The 19,867-nt window shown below is 34.3% G+C and overlaps 1 long non-coding RNA gene across 1 annotated transcript in view; it reads left to right on the forward strand.

The window, feature by feature from the left end:
• The first annotated feature begins 17,367 nt into the window (after positions 1–17,367).
• LOC110441322 overlaps positions 17,368–19,867 on the forward strand; it is a 38,399-nt gene continuing 35,899 nt past the window's right edge. The window contains exon 1 of the long non-coding RNA XR_002461859.1: positions 17,368–17,429. This is a non-coding gene — a long non-coding RNA (uncharacterized LOC110441322). The remainder of the gene's footprint in view (positions 17,430–19,867) is intronic.

Here is a 19,867-nt window from a genome sequence, read left to right on the forward strand (position 1 = left end):
AATTGTCCGCGAACTAATGGTATTGATTGGTTCTTGTACTAACTAATTGTCCGCGAACTAATGGTATTGATTGGTTCTTGTACTAACGAATTGTCCGCGAACTAATGGTATTGATTGGTTCTTGTACTAACTAATCGTCCGCGAACTGATGGGAGTTTGTTGATAAGCGTGATGTGTATTGACTTAATTGACAATAGAAAGTATTTTGTGTTTATTTGTTTTTTTTGAGCAGTCGATATTGGACTCAGTCATTCTCTACATCAGTGCCACACTCCGTCAATGGTGTCTATCATCGCGGAATCGACAATATTTTACTCCGGTATTTTATGTCCATCATCCCTCTCAGTGGTAAATCACCCAATCCTCTAGAGGCAAATGGTTTCAGGTAACAGTGAGTTCTAGGACAACACTTGTATTGATCTCAACCCTTATATTTAACACATTATTGCTTTGCCCAGTTGCACTGTTAACACAACGGTTGTAGTTTGGGTATTCTCGCTCCAAGCATCACGATTTCTATGGTAATTGTCATCTGTATAACTACTATCTCTGAATGTATTTACACTTCTCTGTAACTTGTATCCCTATAGCTACCACTTCTGTATTACTACTATCCGTAACTGTATCTACCACTTCTGTATATCTACCACTTCTGTATTACTACTATCTCTAAATGTATCTACCACTTCTCTATAAATACCACTTCTGTATTACTACTATCTTTAAATGTAACTACCACTTCTCTATAACTACAACTTCTGTATTACTTCTATCTCTAAATGTAACTACCACTTCTGTATAACTACCACTTCTGTATTACTACTACCTCTAAATATATCTACGTTTTCTCTATAGCTACCACCTCTGTATTACTACTATCTCTAAATGTATCTACCACTTCTGTATAACTACCACTTCTGTATTACGACTTTCTCTAAATGTATATACTACTTCTCTATAAATACCACTTCTGTATTACTACTATCTCTAAATGTAACTACCACTTCTCTATAACTACCACTTCGGTATTACTACTATCTTTAAATGTATCTACCACTTCTGTATAACTACCACTTCTGTATTACTACTATCTCTAATTGTATATACCACGTCTCTATAACGACCACTTCTGTATTACTACTATCTCTAAATGTATCTACCACTTCTCTATAACGACCACAACTGTATTTCTTATATCTCTAAATGTAACTACCACTTCTCTATAGCTACCACTTCTGTATTACTACTATCTCTAAATGTATCTACCACTTCTCTATAAAAACCACTTCTGTATAACTACTATCTTTAAATGTAACTACCACTTCTCTATAGTTACCACCTCTGTATTACTACTATCTCGACATGTATTTACCACTTCTGTATAACTACCACTTCTGTATTACTACTATCTCTAAATGTATATACCACTTCTCTATAAAAACCACTTCTGTATAACTACTATCTCTAAATGTAACTACCACTTTTCTCTATAACTATCACTTCTGTATTACTACTATCTCTAAATGTAACTACCACTTCTCTATAACTACCACTTCTCTATTACTACTATCTCTAAATGTAACTACCACTTATCTATAACTACCACTTCTGTATTATTACTATCTCTAAAAGTATCTACCACTTCTCTATAGCTACCACTTCTGTATTACTACTATCCCTAAATGTAACTACCACTTCTGTATTACTACTATCTCTAAATGTATATATACTAATCTATAGCTACCACTTCTGTATTACTACTATCTCTAAATGTAACTGCCACTTCTCTATAACTATCACTACTGTATTTCTAATATCTCTAAATGTAAATACCACTTCTCTATAGCTACTACTTCTGTATTACTACTATCTCGAAATGTATCTACCACTTCTGTATAACTACCACTTCTGTATTACTACTATCTCTAAATGTATCTACCACTTCTCTATAAAAATCACTTCTGCATAACTACTATCTCTAAATATAACTACCACTTCTCTATAGCTACCACTTCTTTATTACTACTATCTCTAACTGTAACTACCACTTCTCTATAGCTACCGCTTCTTTATTACTACTATCTCTAACTGTAACTACCACTTCTCTATAACTACCACTTCTGTATAACTTTCACTTCTGTATTACACTACCACTTCTCTATAACTACCACTTCTCTATAACTATCACTTCTGTATTACTATTATCTCTAAAAGTATCTACCACTTCTCTATAACTACCACTTCTGTATAACTACTATCTTCAAATGTATCTACCACTTCTCTATAACTACCACTTCTGTATTACTTCTATCTCTAAATGTATATTCCACTTCTCTATAACTATCACTTCTGTATTACTACTATCTCTAAATGTAACTACCACTTCTCTATAGCTACCACTTCTGTATTACTACTATCTCTGAATTTATGTATACTAATCTATAGCTACCACTCCTGTATTACTACTATCTCTAAATGTATATATACTTCTGTATTCCTATTATTGCTATAGCTACCACTTCTGTATATCTACCACTTCTGTATATCTACCACTTCTGTATATCTACCACTTCTGTATATCTACCACTTCTCTATGAAAACTACCTGTAAATGTATTTACCACTTCTTTTTGATAAACACTTCTCTATAAATATTAACTCTTTAGCTACCACTTCTGTATTACTACTATCTCTAAATGTATATTTACTTCCCTATGCCTATTATCTCTATAGCTTCCACTTCTGTATATCTACCACTTCTCTATGACAACTACCTCTAAATGTATTTACCACTTCTCTATGATAAACACTTCTCTATTACTATTAACTCTATAGCTACCTCTTCTGTATTACTCCTACAGTATCTCTAAATGTATCTACACTAATCTATGCCTATTATCTCTATAGCTACCACTTCTGTATTACTACTATCTCTAAATGTATCTACACTCATCTATGCCTATTATCTCTATAGCTACCACTTCTGTACATCTACCATTTCTCTATGACAACTACCTCTAAATATATCTCCACTTCTCTATAATAAATACTTCTCTATAACTACCATTTCTGTATTACTACTATCTCTAAATGTATATACCACTTCTCTATAACTACCACTTCTCTATTAATACTGCCTCTAAATATATCTACCACTTCTGTATAATAAACACTTCTCTATAACTACTATCGCTAAACATATCTACCACTTCTCTATAATAAGCACTTCTCTATAACTACTACAAAATATATCTCCCACTTCTCTATAACTACCACTTCTCTATTAATACTACCTCTAAATGTATCTACCACTTCTCTATAACTTGTATCTCTAAATGTATCTACAACTTCTGTTATCTACCACTTCTCTATGACAATTACCTCTAAATATATCTTCCACTTCTCTATGATAAACACTTCTCTATTACTACTACATGTCTATAACTTTTACCTGTCCATAACAATTACTTATGCATAACTACCACCTGTTTATTGCTACTACCTATCTATAACTATCACCTGTTTATTACTTGTACCTATCTATAACTACCACCTGTTTATTACTACCACCTGTATACCCTGTGTTTGTCCCTTGTCTATAAGTCTGTTCACCCTGTATACCCTGTGTTTGTCCCTTGCCTATAAATCTGCTCGCCCTGTATAACCTGTGTTTGTCCCTTGCCTATAAATCTGTTCGCCCTGTATACCCTGTGTTTGTCCCTTGCCTATACATCCGTTCGCCCTGTATACCCTGTGTTTGTCACTCGAATTCATCGCGAGGTTTTAGCAACTCTGACATTATTACTAGTACCTATCTATAACTACCACTTGTTCATTACTTGTACCTATCTATAACTACCACTTGTTCATTACTTGTACCTATCTATAACTACCACATGTTTAATACTACCACCTGTATACCCTGTGTTTGTCCCTGGTCGCCCTGTATACCCTGTGTTTGTCCCTTGCCTATACATTTGTTCGCCCTGTATACCCTCTGTTTGTCCCTTGCTATAAGTCTGTTCCCCCTGTATACCCGTCTTGCCTATAATTCTGTTCGCCCTGTATACCCTGTGTTTGTCCCTTGCCTATAAATCTGTTCGCCCTGTATACCCCGTGCTTGTCCCTTGCCTATAAGTCTGTTCGCCCTCTATACCCTGTGTTTGTCCCTTGTCTATAAGTCTGTTCGCCCCGTATACCCTGTGTTTGTCCCTTGCCTATAAATCTGTTCGCCCTGTATACCCTGTGTTTGTCAATCGAATTCATCGCGAGGTTTTAGCAACTCTGACATATTCTCTTCAAAGATTAAACCGATAAAAACATTAAAATGGGACCAGTCATCCATTCATAAGTAAAAGTTTGTGCAGAGGGAACGTTTGTATTAATAATTTTCACTTATAATTGCAAGATGTTTCGAATTTCTTCTCTTCTTCCGTTAAATCAGTACGAATCTTGGTCTATGTTTACTACCGTGTTCGCGTAAACTGTGAAATTTGGCGATTGTGCTGTTCTGTTCCGCGAATGGCCACTGTGCCATAGTCTACATACATGTCATGAGTTCTCTTCGCATTGTTTGATTCGTGTTGATTAGCCACCTGATTCTTTCTCTTTGCTTGTCCTTCTACTAAAAATCAATAGAATACTGAACAATGTACTTCGCCAGTCCTTCTACTAAAAAGCAATATAATACTGAACAATGTACTTTGCCAGTCCTTCTACTAAAAAACAATAGAATACTGAACAATGTTCTTTGTCAGTCCTTCTACTAAAAAGCAATATAATACTGAACAATGTACTTCGCCAGTCCTTCTACTAAAAAGACAATAGAATACTGAACAATGTACTCTGCCAGTCCTTCTACTAAAAAGCAATATAATACTGAACAATGTACTTCGCCAGTCCTTCTACTAAAAAAACAATAGAATACTGAACAATGTACTCTGCCAGTCCTTCTACTAAAAAAACCAATAGAATACTGAACAATGTTCTTTGTCAGTCCTTCTACTAAAAAGCAATATAATACTGAACAATGTACTTTGCCAGTCCTTCTACTAAAAAAACAATAGAATACTGAACAATGTATTTGCTTTAAGTGCAAGGTTTTATTTGACTATCGTACATCCAGGACTCACTGAATTAGATCTGGAGCGTGAACAAATGCTGCAGTCTGTTTGGATAAGATGAGAAAGTATGATTGCTATATTTGTTTTTTCTTTCTGAACGTCTGAGGTTATATAATGTTGTAGTCCGAACTTTTACAGGCAAACATAATACAGTGTACTACTGTCTAAAACGAAGTGTAGGAATGACCTAACCAGAATTATGGGGTTTATGGTAATTTTGGGAAAAAAAGAGTTGGGTTAAGTTGAGTTGTGGTGGTAATATACAACAGGGCACTCAGCCAGAAATACACAGGCAGTGAGTGTGTGGCTATAACTAATAGAGCAATCCAAGCGAGGTAAAACAAAACACGATTATGATTAAAATTATTTGTTATTCCACCAGAAAAGTCGTTATAATGATTCTCAGATACTGAAGGACCCTTTTGGGTTTTTGTCACACTTCATGTATTAGCATCTGACTGCGCAAATCAATAAGTATGAATTTATGTAACTAAAACGGAAGAAGAGTGCTTTGTGTTGGTGTGTATTAATCCATACTTCATTGAATTTTTTTTTTGATGCATATGGAGACCTGGAAAACAAATCACCCAAATGTTTACATAGAATGGAATAACTGGTCGATAATGTTTAGAAAATACCTGCCTGAGGATTTGAAAAAACTAACCGCTGTGTTCATCAATATCGATATCAACGAGCATTAATTAATCGTTAACTCACACGACTGACGCTAAGTTTGGGGATTAACAGGAACATACAAATATCATATATCGATTAGGCGCACAAACGTCATCACTGAATCCTTGGTGTTATGTTCATGTCGACTTTTCTCTCAAGGCTCGCCGAAATCAATTTTGATTTGTTATCGTCAGCGCAAGACGAGATAAACTCAATTGTTATTTATTGAACATGTCTGTAAATGACCAAAAGTTTAATCACCGTTTATGTCTATCTGATATTGTCCCTAAAATGAATTAATCATGTGATGACAATGTTACAGAACTGTTAATGGAGTGAACATCAACATTCCCGGCGGTTTTCGATTTCAATTTATTTAGATGTTCGTTCAAGAATTAAGGAATCCTTTCTCAAAGACATTTCGAGCAGATCTGACACTGGCGATTGCTTTCGGCTTGTATTCTGAATGAATAGTGGGCGAGTGGTTAAGGCGTCTAACCGCTTGCGATCACAAGCCCTTCACCAAGGTCGCAGGTTCGAGGCCTACGTAGGGCAGTCACCAGGTATTGGTCGCAGGAGGGAAGTTTTTCTCCACAACACTAAGCTGGCACGTCGGTGAATGACCATAGCTCTATTAGGACGCAAAACACACATAAACCAAAACAAACAAAACAAAACCAAACCTTGGAGTTATTAGAATGGAATTACTGCTGCCATTCTAACCACCTTACGAAGATGTGTGTTTGACCTACAGACTCCTCTTTACCTCAACTGCATCCCTCGAACTTTACTTACAACATGATCAACAGGGACGGCTTACCAATAATTACCGTATAAGCGGGATGATTTTTTTTATGATCTGGACCTTTCCCAATCTTGATAGTAACATACCTGATTTCCGAAACTATTGTGTAAACATGCCAGTTGACTCGGCAATCAAGCGCTCGCTCCGAACATCATGACTTGTTTAATAGATGACAGCTGTCAGAGAAACTTTCCAGAGATGCAAATTGATGAAGGTTATTGAGAGTTGTATGCTCGCCATCATGATCTATGATGTGAATGTCGATTTTTTCAATTATGTTCATTATTGTGTCTTTTTGTTGTCTTTTCCTAGTTCTGGCAATGAGGACGTGCTATCACTTGTATTAGACCCAAAACAAGTCGGGTGTCGATAAAAAGCAGAAGACGATAACCTTTCCCGAGCATCTGGTCGTATTCCCCTTGTACCGTTCCCCATATCCCCATTTAAATATTTCCGTTGTAATTATTTTGCCTTATTTTTTCGATTTTGAATTCGTGTTACAATTTTGTTAACACGGCTATGACAGTACCTACCTCTTGTTTGTTTTTCTATAATTCGTTCTTATGAAAAGCACCCTCAATCTATTCGCCGTTGCAGTCATTTCACACTGGTTGTTTTATCATCTATACCACAGAGCTACGAAGAAAATGTCTTTTCCGTCTGTTTTGTTGTTTGTCATCGTCAACATTTACCCGAAACATTTTAACACATTGCTAACATGGCTATACAACTTTGTCTTCGCGCCCTATCGATTAGAGGATTACGTCGGTATCGGCAAGCATCTTGTATGATACAAAACATCTTGTATAATACAAAACATCTTGTATAATACAAAACATCATGTATACTACAAAACATCTTGTATAATACAAAGCAACTTGTATAATACAAAACATCTTGTATAATACAAAACATCTTGTATAATACAAAACATCTTGTATAATACAAAACATCTTGTATAATACAAAACATCTTGTATAATACAAAACATCTTGTATAATACAAAACATCTTGTATAATACAAAACATCTTGTATAATACAAAACATCTTGTATAATACAAAACATCTTGTATAATACAAAACATCTTGTATAATACAAAACATCTTGTATAATACAAAACATCTTGTATAATACAAAACATCTTGTATAATACAAAACATCTTGTATAATACAAAACATCTTGTATAATACAAAACATCTTGTATAATACAAAACATCTTGTATAATACAAAACATCTTGTATAATACAAAACATCTTGTATAATACAAAACATCTTGTATAATACAAAACATCTTGTATAATACAAAACATCTTGTATAATACAAAACATCTTGTATAATACAAAACATCTTGTATAATACAAAACATCTTGTATAATACAAAACATCTTGTATAATACAAAACATATTGTATAATACAAAACATCTTGTATACTACAAAACATCTTGTATAATCCAAAACATCTTGTATAATACAAATCATCTTGTATAATACAAAGTATCTTGTATAATACAAAACAACTTATATAATACAAAGCATCTTGTATAATACAAAACAACTTATATAATACAAAGCATCTTGTATAATACAAAACAACTTTTATCATACAAAGCATCTTGTATATACCAAACATCTTTTATAATTCAAAAAATCTTGTATAATACAAAGCAACTTGTATAATACAAACCATCTCGTATAATATAAAACATCTTGTATAATACCAAACATCTTGTATCATACAAAACATCTTGTATAATGCTTGTATACTACAAAACATCTTGTATACTATAAAACATCTTGTATAATACAAATCATCTTGTATAATACAAAGTATCTTGTATAATACAAAACAACTTATATAATACAAAGCATCTTGTATAATACAAAACATATTGTATAATACAAAACATCTTATATAATACCAAACATCTTGTATCATACAAAACATCTTGTATAATGCAAAACATCTTGTATAATACACAACATCTTGTATAATATAAAACATCTTGTATAATACCAAACATCTTGTATAATACAAAAATTTTTGTATAATACAAAGCACTTGTATACTACAAAACATCTTGTATACTACAAAACATCTTGTATAATCCAAAACATCTTGTATAATACACAACATCTTGTATAATATAAAACATCTTGTATAATACCAAACATCTTGTATCATACAAAACATCTTGTATAATATAAAACATCTTGTATAATACCAAACATCTTGTATCATACAAAACATCTTGTATAATCCAAAACATCTTGTATAATACAAATCATCTTGTATAATACAAAGTATCTTGTATAATACAAAACAACTTTTATCATACAAAGCATCTTGTATATACCAAACATCTTTTATAATTCAAAAAATCTTGTATAATACAAAACATATTGTATAATACAAAACATCTTGCATAATCCAAAACATCTTGTATAATACACAACATCTTGTATAATATAAAACATCTTGTATAATACAAAGCAACTTGTATAATACAAAACATCTAGTATAATACAAAACATCTTGTGTAATACAAAACATCTTGTATACTATAAAACATCTTGTATAATACAAAACATCTTGTATAATACAAAACATCTTGTATAATACAAAGTATCTTGTATAATACAAAACAACTTGTATCATACAAAGCATCTTGTATAATACAAAACATCTTGTATAATACAAAATATCTTGAAAACTATAAAGAATGGTTAATTGTTGAGCAATCTTTAAATAATCAGGAATCTTGAGGAATAAACTTGAGTAAAAACTGTCATCTTTAAAAACGAACCCAATGTAAGAGTGTTTTGCACCTGTAGCCCTTTATCACCCCCACCTCCTCCCAAGTCTTTGATCTTGGTAGAAATATTCTCAAAAGAATCGTAAATGCTGCATCCTGAAGCCGCAATCTCGAAAGCTCCCTCTCGGTCGCCACGCAATTTACTAAAATTACCGCCATATATTTGTGTGTGGCCAACAGCTAGTGACAACTGATGAAGCGCTTCCAACAGCTAGTGACAACTGATGAAGCGCTTCAAACAGCTAGTAACAACAGATGAAGCGCTTCCAACATCTAGTGACAACTGATGAAGCGCTTCCCACAGCTAGTGACAACTGAAGAAGCGCTTCAAACAGCAAGTGACAACTGATGAAGCTCTTCCAACAGCAAGTGACAACTAATGAAGCGCTTCCAACAGAAAGTGACACCTGATGAAACGCTAACAACAGCTAGTGAACACTGATGAAGCGCTTCAAACAGCAAGTGACAACTGATGAAGCGCTTCCAACAGCAAGTGACACCTGATGAAACGCTTACAACAGCTAGTAACAACTGATGAAGCGCTTCCAACATCTAGTGCCAACTGGTGAAGCGCTTCAAACAGCTAGTGAAAACTGATGAAGCGCTTACAACAGCTAGTGACAACTGATGAAGCGCTTCAAACAGCTAGTGACAAGCGATAAAGCACTATACCTTAAGTCAAGGATTTGTGAATAAATATTTTGTGGACTTTCAAGAATCGCTTTCACCCATTCACATACAATATTAAATCCTCTGATGGTTTGGGGGGCGGGGGATAGTCTGCTTTACCCGTAACATTTTCTTCATGTTGGTAAATATATATTGTATACAGGTTCATTTTCCTTAGATATTTGTCTGATAGTTCGTGTAGGCGATATGATTCCGGATGAGTCAGGAATTTCCTTTGTGTACTCCTGACGACAGTAAAGATGCAAATCTAGGTATTCCATCGTTCCATCTTCGCTGCAATATGGTTACAAGGAAATCCTTTGTCTATTCTCCCTTTCCTGTCCGTGGTGTTTTTGTCTATTCTCCCTTTCCCTTCCGTAGTGTTTTTGTCTATTCTCCCTTTCCTGTCCGTGGTGTTTTTGTCTATTCTCCCTTTCCTGTCCGTGGTATTTTTGTCTATTCTCCCTTTCCTGTCCGTGGTGTTTTTCTAAGGTTTACTTGCTTTAAGTCCGTTTCCAGAAGATGTTCGGCGAGGCGTTATGATGATTGAATATTGTATGTAATAATGACATTTCAGTTTTGCGGGTCTTATACATTGTATGTTACTTTGGATACGGTTACCCTATATATCTAAACAAAATATAAAAATATAATGACATGAATAAATGAGCGAGTATTCCAGGAAATAACAATTTTCCTCTGGACATACACATTCAATTATTGTCATCTAACCCTAACCCTAACCCAGGACATAAAAGAGTTCCTCTGGACATATACATTCAATTATTGACATCTTACCCTAACCCTAACCCAGGACACACCAGTGTTCCTCTGGACATATGCATTCAATTATTGTCATCTTACCCTAACCCTAACCCAGGACATAACAGTTTTTCTCTGGACATATGCATTCAATTATTGTCATCTTACCCTAACCCTAACCCAGGACATAACAGTGTTCCTCTGGACATATACATTCAATAATTGTCATCTAACCCTAACCCTAACCCAGGACATAACAGTTTTCCTCTGGACATATACATTCAATTATTATCATCTAACCCTAACCCTAACCCAGGACGTAACAGTTTTCCTCTGGACATATACATTCAATTATTGACATCTTACCCTAACCCTAACCCAGGACATAACAGTGTTCCTCTGGACATATGCATTCAATTATTGTCATCTTACCCTAACCCTAACCCAGGACATAACAGTTTTTCTCTGAACATATACATTCAATTATTGACATCTAACCCTAACCCTAACCCAGGACATAACAGTTTTCCTCTGGACATATACATTCAACTATTGTCATCAACAAGTCAATATATTGAAAAACATGTTTGATTCAAAATATAAACATCTCACGATCTTTGGTCGATCAAACTAAAACATTCAACAATGTGTTTATGATAAAATAACAATTGTTACTTCATTCAAAATCTTGTCCATGAAAATAAAATTGTTGATGCAGATCGCGCAAAAAAACATTCATAAAATTCAGGTGATTTGCGTAATTCCCTTTTTTACTATGACAAAATGATAATTATACATGCATGCTCAAGTAATACTACGATATCAATACTCTATTCTATATCTACAACAGCTTATGTAACAATAATAACTCCATATTCAAAAAGGTATATCTAATCAAATGTTAGAATTAGTTGCTACTATGATATAAATACTAGAGAACCGATCATATCTAACTGGGTTGTATTCATTCTCACTCTACGTCCAGTGTGGCCAGGTGGAGGTCCACCTTTCCTACTGACCACTCCATAAATGTCACATATGGATGAGAGACTTTATTGACCTAATGCAAATAAATCTTTCATGGCATGTTCAAACTGACCACAGACGTGCCTTCCCCTGAGGATTCTGAAGTGGATTTCCTTGTTCATTTAGCAATTTGAGAATGTTGTGTCATGTAGTCGTCTGTTCGAGGTCTTCAAAGGTCGGCGTGTGGGTTTGTCCGAGTACACCGCAAACAACACGCACTCTACCTTGCTCTCAGTGCTCATTCACGTGTTCAGCAGTTGAAGGTCTCCGAGGCATTGTCATCTTTTTATTGATTTTGTTTCTGTGTTAGGAGTGTGTCTGTTTGGGGATATTTATTTTAACCAAATTACATCGTTGATAAATTCAGAACAATGCTTTATAGGGATTAAGTTGTGTAATAAAGGTACACATTTTTAACTGTACATGGCGTGTATAGTTGCTAGTCCATGGCGGTTTTAGAGTATTACTTGATGGATCGGTAAATTGTTACGAAAGACATGAGTGGAAAGTATAGATTTGAATTCATTGTTTGAAATAATTATTGGTGTCAAGACAAGTTGTTAAGTATCAGGCGAAGAATGCATTTGTCTTAAACTAAAGCAATAGTACATCACATGTAACGTTATTTACTTGTTACATATTGTATACGGTAAAACCATGCTGGCTTTCCTTTTTAACATTAAAGAAACATTAACAGCTCTGTTATATGATTTGATAGGGGGGTGGGGGGGAGTAATCTGTAACATGATATCCAATACTAATGTGTATTACCCGTAATTTTCTAATATATATGATTTACAATACTATTGTGTATTATCTGTATTAACTTTTGTGCATGATTCGATATACATATTGTACAACTATTCTTTTAACCTTATTAAAATTTCAATTGCCCAAATCAAACTTATTTTGTCTACAAACACCGTCGGATCAGACGCTGTTATTCTTTTGTAACCAACATGCCTTGTCAATCTTTCATTGCAAGTGAGATATTTTAACATCAGTGTTTATGACAGCGTCCGTCCGTTAATTGTGGTTTCATCTGATTATTTAAGTTTGATTATTAAATATAAAACTGATGTGATATGATTTGATATTATGGTGTGATGGCAGTACTATACCTGTACACTCAGGATCTCCTCTAACCAAACATTAAACTGACGTGAGTTGATGATATGGTATGATGACAGTACTATACCTGTACACTCAGGTACTCCTCTGACCCAACATTAAACTGACGTGAGTTGATGATATGGTATGATGACAGTACTATACCTGTACACTCAGGTACTCCTCTGACCCAACATAAAACTGATGTGAGTTGATGTTATGGTATGATGACAGTACTATACCTGTACATACAAGTACTCCTCTGACCAAACATAAAACTGACGTGAGTTGATGTTATGTTATGATGACAGTACTATACCTGTACATACAAGTACTCCTCTGACCAAACATTAAACTGTTGTGAGTTGATATTATGGTATGATGACAGTATTATACCTGTACATACAAGTACTCCTCTGCCCAAACATTAAACTGACGTGAGTTGATAATATGGTATCATGACAGTACTATACCTGTACACTCAGGTACTCCTCTGACCCAACATTAAACTGACGTGAGTTGATGATATGTTATGATGACAGTACTATACCTGTACATACAAGTACTCCTCTGACCAAACATTAAACTGTTGTGAGTTGATATTATGGTATGATGACAGTATTATACCTGTACATACAAGTACTCCTCTGCCCAAACATTAAACTGACGTGAGTTGATGATATGGTATGATGACAGTACTATACCTGTACACTCAGGTACTCCTGTGACCAAACATTAAACTGACGTGAGTTGATGATATGGGATGATGACAGTACTATACTTGTACATACAAGTCCTCCTCTGACCAAACATTAAACTGACATGAGTTGATATTATGGTATGCTGACAGTACTATACCTGTACACTCAGGTACTCCTCTGACCAAACATAAAACTGATGTGAGATGTGATACTGGTATGATGACAGTATTATACCTGTTCATACAAGTACTCCTCTGCCCAAACATTCAACTGACGTGAGTTGATGATATGGTATGATGACAGTACTATACCTGTACATACAAGTACTCCTCTGACCAAACATTAAACTGACGTGCGTTGATGTTATGTTATGACGACAGTACTATACCTGTACATACAAGTACTCCTCTGACCAAACATTAAACTGACGTGAGTTGATGTTATGGTATGATGACAGTACTATACCTGTACATACAAGTACTCCTCTGACTAAACATTAAACTGACGTGCGTTGATGTTATGTTATGATGACAGTACTATACCTGTACATACAAGTACTCCTCTGACTAAACATTAAACTGACGTGCGTTGATGTTATGTTATGACGACAGTACTATACCTGTACATACAAGTACTCCTCTGACTAAACATTAAACTGACGTGCGTTGATGTTATGTTATGATGACAGTACTATACCTGTACATACAAGTACTCCTCTGACTAAACATTAAACTGACGTGCGTTGATGTTATGTTATGACGACAGTACTATACCTGTACATACAAGTACTCCTCTGACTAAACATTAAACTGACGTGCGTTGATGTTATGTTATGACGACAGTACTATACCTGTACATACAAGTACTCCTCTGACCAAACATTAAACTAACGTGAGTTGATGATACGGTATGATGACAGTACTATACCTGTACACTCGGGTACTCCTCTGACCCAACATAAAACTGACGTGAGTTGATGATATTGTATGATGACAGTACTATACTTGTACATACAAGTACTCCTCTGACCAAACATTAAACTAACGGGAGTTGATGATATGGTATGATGACAGTACTATACCTGTACATACAAGTACTCCTCTGACCAAACATAAAACTGACGTGAGTTGATGTTATGTTATGATGACAGTACTATACCTGTACATACAAGTACTCCTCTGACCCAACATAAAACTGATGTGAGTTGATGTTATGGTATGATGACAGTACTATACCTGTACACTCGGGTACTCCTCTGACCCAACATAAAACTGACGTGAGTTGATGTTATGGTATGATGACAGTACTATACCTGTACACTCAGGTACTCTTCTGACCCAACATAAAACTGACGTGAGTTGATGGTATGGTATGATGACAGTACTATACCTGTACACTCAGATACTCCTCTGACCCAACATAAAACTGATATGAGTTGATGTTATGGTATGATGACAGTACTATACCTGTACACTCAGATACTCCTCTGACCCAACATAAAACTGATATGAGTTGATGTTATGGTATGATGACAGTACTATACCTGTACATACAAGTACTCCTCTGACCAAACATAAAATGGTATGATGACAGTACTATACCTGTACACTCGGGTACTCCTCTGACCCAACATAAAACTGACGTGAGTTGATGATATGGTATGATGACAGTACTATACCTGTTCACTCAGGTACTCCTCTGACCAAACATAAAACTGATGTTTAATGTGATACTATTATGGTATGATGACAGTACTATACCTGTACACTCAGGTACTCCTCTGACCAAACATAAAACTGATGTGAGATGTGATACTATTATGGTATGATGACAGTACTATACCTGTACACTCAGGTACTCCTCTGACCCAACATAAAACTGACGTGAGTTGATGATATGGTATGATGACAGTACTATACTTGTACATACAAGTACTCCTCTGACCAAACATAAAATGGTATGGTGACAGCACTATACCTGTACACTCAGGTACTCTTCTGACCCAGCTTAGATTACACAGACTACAAATAATAGCCGGACCTATGTAAACGTTCTATCAGTATTTTCTCTAATTAGGTACCGGTACAATATCAAAATCATCCTTTCACACAAGCTGACTCGGGCTATGTCATGGTCCGTGTCACACTTAAAGTTAAGAGAAGTATTTGATATTGACATTTTTGACATTCCTGAATTTATTTTCAATTTTCATTCCTTTCATTTTTTTTCCAAAGAAAAGATATCAAACTTTAAAATAATTTTGATTAAAAAAATACCAGTAGTATTCGCTATTTGAATGCAATGTGCTTTAGCCTCAGTTGGAGATCTTTGTGAACGGAAGTCGACCTCTTTGTCTTTGAAAGTAATAAGAAGAGTTACATGACCTACTTGCTAACAAAACCTATTTAACCTGATTATATTTATCTAACACGGGTATGCTGGATATTGACTACCTTGGTCCGAATTCAAAAAGTTTACAATTGCCCGATTTGTACCTAGGTGTGAACCCTACCAATATAACTCTGTTAAAGTGTTTTTTCTTCTCTTCGTTGTCATTGCAAAACAGTCTATCCTCTGTCAGATTTCACAGTTTGTTATCACTCTAGCAATTTATCACGTATATACTTATCAAAATGGGCTATATTACAACAGGCCAGTGTAAACCGTGGGGACCAGGACCACACAATACTATCATAAACACTGTACATACAGGGTTTCTGTTAATGATGAGCTGAGGTAAATACTTTGATACAGAGCGACATGTGTTAAGTGTCTGGTACCGTGGACAACGTGTAGTATAAACACACACATGGAGGACATGTACCAACAACATTATACAAACTTATTTTGTGACATCCCACTGTGAAACCTAACAGATAAGTTAGCAATAAAACGGATAAATATTGTACAATGTAATAAGTATTTGTTTTCTTTTCGGTCGTTCAAAGAAATACATATTCCATATATTATTCGCGTCTACTACACACTTGCAAAATATCGCGTTGAAAAGGTCTTTTTAGATGACCTTTTTGACGATTTATTTAGCAACTATTCGTAGATGTTTAGTATCAGTGATATGTCAGTATCAGTGATATGTCAGTATTAGTGATATGTCAGTATTAGTGATCTGTCAGTATCAGTAATATGTCAGTATCAGTGATATGTCAGTATTAGTGATCTGACATCTATTAAGATATGTAAACAGTAAAGGTTGTCTTCAGATCCGTCAGAAACGCGATTATAGAAAATGAGTACGCTAATGTACTAATGTTTCATGCTGTTATAGATTTATAACTCTTTATACAATTGTTTGGAAGATTGTAGTTATTTCTGTTTCTAACTATATATATATATACTTAAGTAAAAAGGGATATATCTATCTTGCTGTCGGTCCTTCTTATTGCAATATCATATCTCATATGATTTGTCTACCAACAAAAAAGTACTTTCTTCTATTATCAGTTTATTAAACCGTAATTTATATAAACTACACAAATCTTTCTATTTTTCATTATAATTAAAGCCTGATTTATGAAACAAAACAAAACTTTCTTTATCTTTAGTTTATTCTGACATATAATGTATAAACTACACAAACCTTCCCTTATTTTAGTATATTTTAACACTTACTTTGCATAAACTACACAAACCTTCCTTTATTTTCAGTACGGCCAGATCCACGTCTGTGTTCGGGAACTAGTTCTGGAGAAATTTAACCAAGAAGCATGGGACAAAATAATGTAAGCAAACATCTTACTTCTTAATTTCAGAGATAAGGTGAAGGCTGAAATTCTACAAAATTATATATACAGAATATTCTATACTTGAGATAATTTATAGTTGTTTATAAAGGATATTCTATAGTTTTTTCGGGTGGCCGGGTGGCGCATAGTATAGCACACTTGCCTTTCACCAAGGAGACCGGGGTTCGATTCCCCGATTGGACGTGAAAAGGCCTAGTATGGGGGTCACCTGCCCGACCACGTAGGTTTTCTTCGGGTACTCCGGTTTCCTCCCATGATGAGACCCCCGTGCACTAACATACGGGCCAACAAGAGTGATTTATATAAGCTGTAAAATCTTGTTCTATTGTTGTTAAATCTATAGTTATTTCTGTACGATATTTTATTGTTGTTGATATAGAATATTCTATAACTATTTTTACATATATGATACTCTATATTTATCTCTATTATTTATTTTATAGCTGTTTATATATGCTATTATTTATTTATCTCTATAAGATAGTTTATACTTATTTATAAAGGATATTCTATATTTTTTTTCTTTAAGATATTTTATAATTGTCTATTTAGGATATTCTATTGTTATTTCTCTTTGCTTCTAAATCAAAGCAAGAGGATTGGGCACAAGTAACGACAACTTATAAAAGCCCTTTTCTCAACAAATGTACTTTAATAATTTGATACCGACAATAGACATACATGTACATTTTGATACCATAAAACGAAAGAGAAGGGAAATCAAAATCACAAGGATATCATATGATATTTCTTATCATATATAACAATATAATGTATGGTAATGTATAATATGCCTGGCACATACTACCTACACACTCCGGCTACTTCCTCTATTAAAATTGTCCATGTAAAGGCTCATTCCTAATACCCTTGCTCTGTTGTACATTAAAGCTCCTTCTAGGTATTGTTTCATTGCGCCAGGCAGAAAAGAAATAGATAAGTTTTTGTTCATACTACAATAATCACCATGGTGGTCCAGAAATGGCAGATAGTATTAGGCAGGTTATATAGAAAGACAAGGAATGAAAGACTAGACTATAGGATAAGTTCATCTGTTCTTTAAGACTACATTTAAAATCTATTACTTGCACGAACCATTTAAAAAAAGTTTGGTTTTATCTAAGTTTAGATCAATATTTTCATGCAAAAGCATATCTAGATGTAATGGATGATACCGACGCAACGTAAACAACATATCATGTCTTATGTCACTATAAAGTAGACATTCCATGGTATGAGTTTTCACAGGGGTACCTACAAGCTCCCGATGGGGAATCAGTTAAACTTACACGATAAAGATCCTATTTAGGGCACTATAGTTGGGTCATAGTTTAGTAAGTAAAACATTAAGGTGACGAGGTCCGTAGTTAAACTAGAGCGGAAGTTTCTTGCGATCTTTATGTAGTTTGTTTTTAAAAGTATTCAGAGATGAATGGCTCCTGACAGTTACCGAGAGGCTAAATCTAGCACTTGTAGACTATAATTAGGAATAAGGTAATTGTTATTATTTCTCAATGAGTAGGGGTTTCCTTCTCCGACTAAACCAGGCAATAATGTATAATAATGTATGATGGTGCCAGTTTGTTATGCATTTTTAAAATAAGTAATTTTTTCTCCTTTCTCTTCTACTCATTAAAGGTTGTTTACTAGCATACCTAGCTAATCCTGTTACAACTCTAGCTGTTTCTAGTTGAAGCTCCTCTAGTAAACCGATATGAAATTTAGAACAATCGCTCCAAAGTTTACAAGCAAATTCCAATGTTGGAAGTATGAAACATAAATACATTTTCTAAGTACTTTTCTATTTACAATGTTTTTTTAAGTTTTTCAAAACATTTACCTTTTTCACGCTGACTGATATAATTTTTCTATATGGTCACCCCACTTATCATTAGAGCTGAGAGTCGCACCCAAATGCCTATGGTTTTCAAAAAATCGCAGAATTGTCTCAATAAAAATACAGTTCAAAACCATAATCATGTGTTATGTCTCAGATAAATAATACTTTGGTTTTGTTAATAACTTGCCATTGCTTTGACCAATCGTCTATGCATTTCAGGTCATGATTAATTACACGTTCCGATTCTATACAAGGAGAAGTAATTTTATTGTTATTAATAAAGGCTATTCTATATCTATCTCTATACGTTAATACATAATTGTTTATATAGGATATTCTTAATTTATCCCTTTAAAATATTTTATTGTTTTTTATATAGGATATTCAATATTTATCTCTATAAGATATTTTATAGTAGTTTATATAGGATATTCTTTATTTATCTCTATAAGATATGCTAAAGTTGTTTATATAGGATATTCAATAATTTTCTTTGTAAGATATATTATAGTTGTTTATATAGGATATTCTATATTAATCTCTATCAGATATGTTATAGTTGTTTATATAGGAT

The sequence above is a fragment of the Mizuhopecten yessoensis genome, unplaced genomic scaffold, assembly GCF_002113885.1.
Source record: "Mizuhopecten yessoensis strain PY_sf001 unplaced genomic scaffold, ASM211388v2 scaffold715865, whole genome shotgun sequence".
Taxonomy (NCBI): domain Eukaryota; kingdom Metazoa; phylum Mollusca; class Bivalvia; order Pectinida; family Pectinidae; genus Mizuhopecten; species Mizuhopecten yessoensis.